Here is a 7,516-nt window from a genome sequence, read left to right as displayed (position 1 = left end):
GCCTCCCGAAGTGCTGGGATTACAGGTGTGAGTCACCGAGCCCCGCGATGCTGTTGATTTCCTAAGATTATGATCTAGTGACATTGGTTGAATGGAGGCAAGGGAATTGTTAAGACCTCATAAGGGAGGTGAGCCCTATACTGTGCTATGCCGTGAAGTTGACAGATACTGAGGAAAACAATTCAACATAAACATTATTTAGAAATATAATGATAAATACCAGAGGAAATGGCGAAATGAGTTGAAAGTGTTGGAATCTGGGCGTTAGCACTCAAAGGCAAGAAGGGAAAGGCCACAAGAAATGCTTTGTGCTAGAAGCCTTGTATCACATTTTGTCTTGTCTTCGTTTCCTGTTTCACTGACGTCTTGCTCCAGATACCATTTTGTTCTTAGCTCTGTGTATCCAGTAATTTGATCAGAATTAAAGATAATGTGACTAAGTTCTGGGACCTGTTGTACAGAATGATGACTATAGGTAATAATAATATATGCTTGAAAATCTCTAAAAGACTACATCTTTTGCTTTTATTATTATAGTAAATAACCCATAATAACTGCACATATTTCTGGGCACAGTATAACATTTTTATACATGTGTGCAACGTGTAATGATCAAATCAGGGCAATCAGTGCCTCCACCCCCTGAAGCATTTATCCTTGATTTGTTCTGGGAGCATTCAAAATCCACTCCTCTAGCTATTTGAAAATATATAATAAGTTGTCATCAATTATTGTCACCATGTAGTGCTAAAGACACCAGAACGATTTCTCCTAACTACATGTATATATATATATATAGTTCTTTATTATTTATTTATTTATTTACAGACCGGTTCTCACTCTGTCCCCCAGGCTGGAATGCAGTGGGACAATCACAGCTTTGACCTCTTGGGCTCAAGTGATCCTCCCACTTCAGCCTCCCGAGGTCTACTTTGAGCACTTGCATGAAGGTGCATCTGTCAAGCTTCTCTGATGTAAACTTTTCCCCTTTGTGATTGTGAGCAGAAATTCTGAGGCAGAATATCTGTTCTTCGTCAATTTTTTGCCCACTGGCTTTAGCATCCATAGGTGATGTTATCCATCACTCCTTTATATGTATTCCTATTGCACTGTATGGAAGAGCTTATTTCTTCCCAGCAAACTTTTGTGTATGTGTGTGGGGGAGGGCGGGGTAGAGCATTGAGAGCAAATACTCTTACCCTGTAAACACAGCTCTGCATAAAGAAGCCCCTCCCCCAGGTCTGGTGTCAGTGGTGAGGAAAGGACTGAGCTCTGTGTAAGGATGGCCGGGCGGGGAGCTGAGACAGGGGGAGCTCATACAAAACCCAAACTGAGAAAAATGACCCAGAATAATGAAGCTGGGCCGCTTGCTGTGATACTTGCCACCCTCCTCCACTGGGGGCGATGCCATCACTGTCACCTTCCCAGCTCGCCCACCTCGGACACCTGCCCCAGGTAAGGTAGATCCGCAGTGAGGGCGGGAGGTCCCAGCACAGCGGGGGCCTCGGTCACGGCGTTGGTCACAGCTGCTTCCGCGGCCCCGGGCGGCGGCGCTGGGACTGCGGGGGCCGCTGTGACCGAGGCTCCCGCTGTGCTGGGACCTCTCTGGGCTTTGGTTCTTTCCCCTAAAACACGACTCATCATCGTGCTCATTGGCGCTCCCTGAACCTCGTTAAACGCAAACGGTCAGGCCCCGCCCCGCCCGGGCTGCGGTTTGTTTCGGTTTGGGGCGGGCCCGGCACAGGTGTTCCTGCGGAGCTCTCGGTGCAGTGCGCTCTGCGGGCCCCCACGGGCATCCTCCCGACTCCTGTGGGTCAGAGTCACGCTGTTGGCATCAGCTGGACTGGACTGTCTTCTGCCTTCCGCGTCAAGGACACAGCCGGCTGAAGATGGGAAGTGCCCCCGACACTTTTGGAGGTAATCCTTTTTTTCCTGTAAGGTCGTTCTTTATTTTCGACAGAGAAAAGTTACATAGTGATATAAAATAAACAGATGTTTAAGATTTTAAAAATATATTTCATTTTTTGAGACGCAGTCTTTCTGTCGCCCGGGCTGAAGTGCAGTGGCAGGATCTTGGCTCACTGCAACCTCCGCCTCCCGGGTTCAAGCCATTCTCCCGCCTCAGCCTTCCCAGTAGCTGGCACTACAGGGCCCGCCACCACGCCTGGCTAGTTTTTGTACTTTTGCTAGAGATGGAAGTTTCGCCAGGGTGGTCTGGAACTCCTGACCTCAAATGATCTGCCCACCTTGGCCTCCCAAAGTGCTGGGATTACAGGTCTGAGCAACTGCGCCCGACCAAGGATTAAAAAAATCAAACAAAACACCTCAATTGGGGGAACTGTGATGTTATATGAGTTTAAAGGAGAAGTCAAAGAAGGACAAATTAATTTGGAGTAGAGTAACGTTGAAACGAATTTATAAATGGACACAAAACTAAACTAGCCTCTTGCTTCTGCAGTGGGGCAGTCAACTGGAGCTCTATTGGAACAATCTTTTATTTTATTTTATTTGTTGAGACAGTATTCCTCTGTCGCCCAGGCTGGAGTGCAGTGAGGTGATCTCAGCACAGGTTGAAGCGATTTTCCTGCGTCAGCCTCCTGAGTACCTTGGATTACAGGTGCCGGCCACCACGCTCAGCTAATTTTTGCATCTTTAGTAGAGATGGGGTTTCACCATAGGGGCCATTTGTGAGTCTCCATAGAGGAATTTTCTGCGTGCTCTCAGGGATCTACAACTTACAAAGTTTCAAAATCGCTGGAAGGCAGTGGAAGGAAGGTTCAGAGCCCCTGGAGTTTTGAATCAGAACCCGGTGACTGCTCTTATCCACGCATAGTTTTTCACGGAGCACACATTTCCCCTGTATCTTGTTTCCTGTACTGCCTATGGCATCAAGACTTTGCATTAGATTAGTATGTAATTATGTGTAGTTTTCTGCTGTCATTAGGAAGATTCCAAATCCATTATGTCTCATATTTCATAGTCTTCCTTTTCTGAATTAAACATGTCATGTGTTTGACTGTTTTATCGATAGTTTCAAAGAACCCGCACTCGGAGTTCTTCCTGCCTTCCTTCCTCTGTACTTGAGGTTGCCTCTTTCCCTATTAGAATTTGTGAGTAATATGAATAATACTCATTTTCCCTTTTCACCTGCAGAGTTTGGCAAATTATAGCCAGCTGCTTGTTTGTGTGTGTGTCAGAAACTAAAAACGGCTTTTTAATTTTTGTTTTTATTTTAAGACCACCCTCCAGCAGATGTATAAAAATGGCTTTTATTTTTTTATTTTTGTGTTTTTTTGAGAGAAGTTCTCACCTTGTCACCCAGGCTGGAGAACTGTGATGCCAGCACGTGTTCCCATATGGCTGTGTTCCAATAAAACTTTATGGGCATTGAAATTTGAATTTTCACTGGCAAATTCTTCTTCATCTTTTAAACATTTAGGAATGTAGGGCTTGGAGGCTCAGCACTTTGGGAGTCTGAGGCAGGATTGCTTGAGGCTAGGAGTTCAAGACCAGCCTGGGTAACATAAGGCAGCTCTGTCTCTACTAAAAGTGAAAAGAAAAAAAAAGCTAGGAGTGGTATAATTCCAGCACTTGGGAGGCCAGGGTGGGTGGATCACGAGGTCAGGAGTACAAGACCCGCTTGGCCAAGATGGTGAAACCATCGCTCTACTAAAAATTACCAAAAAAATTAGCCGGGTGCTGTGGCAGGTGCCACTAATCCCAGTGACTCAGGAGGCTGTGGCAGGACAATCACTTGAACCCAGGAGTCGGCAGTTGAAGTGCGCTGAGATTGCATCTCTGCTTCCACCCGGGCAACAGAGTCAGACTCTGTCTCCAAAAAAAAAAAAAAAAAATGAGCCAGGTGTGGTGGCACGCTAATTTTAAAGTCCCAGCTACTTGAGAGGCCGAGGTGGGAGGATTGCTTGAGCCCAGGAGTTCAAAGCTGCAGTGTGCTATCTCCAGCATGGGCCACAGAGTGAGACCCTGTCTCTGATTTGCCAAAAGAAGGCAAATGATTCTGAGTGATTTTCATGGGCTCTTGATACGTCAGGAGGTGTTACTGATACAACTCAAGGTGTCAGTGCCAAGGTGGAAGAGATGAGAATTTGACTTTCTGAATAATCTGCGTAGAACAACTGTGGGTGAGAATATTTTTAAAGAAAACTAGAAATCACGAATTCAGTGCAAGCTGAGGTGGGAATCTGCTGAGCCCTGGTACAGCTGCTTGTAGTAAAAGTATGTGTGGGGCAGAAAAAGGCTTATTCGGAGAAATTCCAAAGCCTGCAAAAATGTCAAGTGTTTCAAAGTCATGGTTGTCATTATATGATTCATCAGATACTTTGTGGAAGGTATTTATATTGTCATGTATGATGGAAGTGAACTTCATTTCCTCTCATTTAACTGTCATCTATTGTATGAAATTTGGTAAAGTGTTGATTTTAAAGTGTGGTTAAATATAATCTTTATCACTTTAACCCCCCATAAGTGTCCAGTTCAGTGATGTTAAATGCATTCATGTTACGTATCATCGTGTATACTCAAAAAACTTTTTCATCATCTCCAGTAAAAACTCTGTAATGATTAAACCACTCCCTAGTCCCTCTTTTCCCAAACCCCAAGTAGCTTCACTTCCACTTTGTGTCTCTATGAATTTGCCTTTTCTAGGTACCTCACATAAGTGAAATCATACAATATTTGTCTTTCTATGCCTGGCTTCACCAAGCGTAATGTTTTCAAGGTCCATCTGTATTGCAGCATATATCAAAGTGATATTCCTTTTGTGGCTGAATAATATTCCATTGTGTGTATGTGCCACACTTGTGTATCCATCTGTTGAAGGACATGGGTTGTGTGTTTCTATCTTTTGGCTGTTGTCAATGATGCTGCTGTAAACATGGGTGTGCGAATATCTGTTGGAATCATTGCTTTCAATTTTTGGTTATATATGCAGAAGTGGAATTGCTAAGTCATACGGTCATTCTGTGTTTGGGGAAATGCCATACATCATATTTTGCTGCACCGTTTTACATTCTCACTATCAATGCACTAGACTTCTGAGGTTTCCTCATCCTTGCCAGCATGTTCTTTTCCATTAAAAAAAAAAGTAGCCCTCCTAATGTTGTGAGGTGGAAGTGTCTCACTGTGGCTTTGATTTGCATGGTTAGTGACGTCAAGCATCTTTTCGTGTGCGTGTTGACCATTTTTATGTCGTCTTTGGAGAGATGTTCATTCCAATACTTTGCCCATTTTTTAATCAAGTGATTCATTTTGTTTTTGAGTTGTAAGAGTTCCTTATATATTCTGGATATTAATCCCTTATGAAATATGTGGTTTGCAGATATTTTCTTTGTTTTTGAGACAGAGTCTCACTCTGTCACCAGACACCAGGCTGGAGTGCAGAGGCATGATGTCGGCTGACTGTAACCTCCGCCTCCTGGGTTGAAGCAATTCTCCTGCCTCGGCCTCCCGAGTTGCTGGGACTGCAGGCACATGCCACCACGCCCGGGTAACATTTGTAGTTTTAGTAGAGACGGGGTTTCACCATGTTGGCCAGGATGGTCTGGATCTCTTGATCTCATGATCCACCTGCCTCAGCCTCCCAAAGTGCTGGGATTACAGGCGTGAGCCACCGTGCCCGGCCGATTTGCAGATATTTTCTCTCATTCTGTGGGTTGCCTTTAACTCTGTTGATAGTGTTCTTTGATAACAAAAAGTTTATTTTGATGAAGTTGTGGTTTTCTCTGTTTTCTTTTGTTGCCTGTGCTTTTGGTATCATATCTAAGAATCCACTGCCTAGTCCAAGGTCATGAATTACTCTTGTGTTTGCTTCTAAGAGTTTTAAAGTTTTAGCTTGTATATTTAGGTCTTTGATTCATTTTTAAAATTTTAGCGTATGGTATGAGGTCCGGGTCCAGCTTCACCATCTGTTGAAGAGACTGTCCTTTCCACACTGAACAAACTGAGCACCCTTGTCAAAAGTCCACTGGCCACAGATGTACAAGTTTATTTCTGAACTCTCAGTTCTATTCCTGTGGTCTATATGTGAGTCCTCTCAACTTCTTGTTCAAGATTTATTTTTTGGGGGGCCATTTGAGTTATGTGAATTTTCTAGGGTTGCCATAAGAAAATACCACAATTTGGCTGGTTACAGTGGCTCACACCTGTAATCCCAACACTTTGGGAGGCCAATGCGAGCGGATCACCTGAGGTCAGAAGTTTGAGACCAGCCTGGCCAACATGACAAAACCCCCTCTCTACTAAAAATAGAAAAATGAGCCAGGCACGGTGATGTGCGCTTGTGGTCCCAGCTACGCGGGAGGCTGAGACAGGAGGATCACTTGAACTCGAGAGGCGGAGGTTGCAGTGAGCTGAGATCCCACCACTGCATTCCAGCCCAGGCGATGGAGCGAGATCCCATCTCTAAAAAAACCCACAAAAAACAAAATATCACAAACTGGGTTGCTTAAACAACAGAATTTTATTTTCTCACAGATCTATGATCAAGGTGTCAGCAGGTATGGTTTCTCTTGAAGCCTCTCCTTGGCTTGCAGATGGCTGCTTTCCTGCTCCATCCTCTATGGTGTTTTCTTGGTGTAATTGCGTCACTGATGTCACTCAATGGCTCCAAATTTCTCCTCGGTATAAGGGTACCAGTGAGATTAGATTAGGGACCACCCTAACAGGCTTATTTTAACTCAACCACTTCTTTCTTTCTTTCTTTTGAGACAAAGTTTTGCTGTTTTTGCCCAGGCTGGAGTGCAATGGTATGATCTTGGCTCACTGCAACCTCCACCGCCCTGGTTCAAACGATTCTCGTGGCTCAGCCTCCTGAGTAGCTAGGATCAGAGGTACCTGCCACCACGCCCAGCTAAGTTTTGTATTTTTAGTAGAGACGGGTTTCACCATGTTGGTCAGGCTGGTCTTGAACTCCTGGCCTCAGGTGATCCACCCACCCCGGCCTTCCAACGTGCTGGGGTTACAGGTGTGAGCCACTGCTCCCAGCCTCAATCAATGCTTTAAAGGTCCTGTCTCCAAATACAGTCACATTCTGAGGTACTGGGGGTTAGGGACTCAAACATGTGAATTGAGAGGGCAGGAGGACACAGTTCAGCTCATAACACAAGCTCCTTGGAATTTCTGTTTTCTTTTGTATTTCCTTGGAATTTCATATTAATTGAAAATCAGATTTTCCATTTCTGCAAAAAGGGCTTTTGGAATTTTGTTAGACATTGCCTTGGATCTGTAGATGGCTTTGGGTAGTATTGATATCAATTCTTTTCATCCATTAGCACAAGGTGGTTTTCTATCCATTTATTTATTTATTTTTAAATTATTTGTTATTTTTAAGGGCGGGATTCACCATGTTGGTCAGGCTGGTCTTGAACTCCCGACCTCAGGTCATCTGCCCACCTTGGCCTCCAAAGTGCTTGAATTACAGGCGTGAGCCACCGCGCCCGGCCTATCCAATTATTTAGGTCTTTTTTTTTTTTTTTCCTTTTTTGAGACAGTCTTGCTC

General features: G+C 44.4%; 1 long non-coding RNA gene across 1 annotated transcript in view; it reads left to right on the top strand.

The window, feature by feature from the left end:
- The first annotated feature begins 1,592 nt into the window (after positions 1–1,592).
- The window catches only part of LOC119467480, a 17,632-nt gene continuing 11,708 nt past the window's right edge, over positions 1,593–7,516 (top strand). Inside the window, exons 1-2 of the long non-coding RNA XR_005196020.1 lie at positions 1,593–1,917; positions 3,514–3,518. This is a non-coding gene — a long non-coding RNA (uncharacterized LOC119467480). The remainder of the gene's footprint in view (positions 1,918–3,513; positions 3,519–7,516) is intronic.

The sequence above is a fragment of the Cebus imitator genome, unplaced genomic scaffold (assembly GCF_001604975.1).
Source record: "Cebus imitator isolate Cc_AM_T3 unplaced genomic scaffold, Cebus_imitator-1.0 Scaffold295, whole genome shotgun sequence".
Taxonomy (NCBI): Eukaryota; Metazoa; Chordata; class Mammalia; order Primates; family Cebidae; genus Cebus; species Cebus imitator.
The sequence above is the reverse complement of the archived record's forward strand: the minus strand, read 5'-3'. Positions and strand labels throughout refer to the sequence as shown.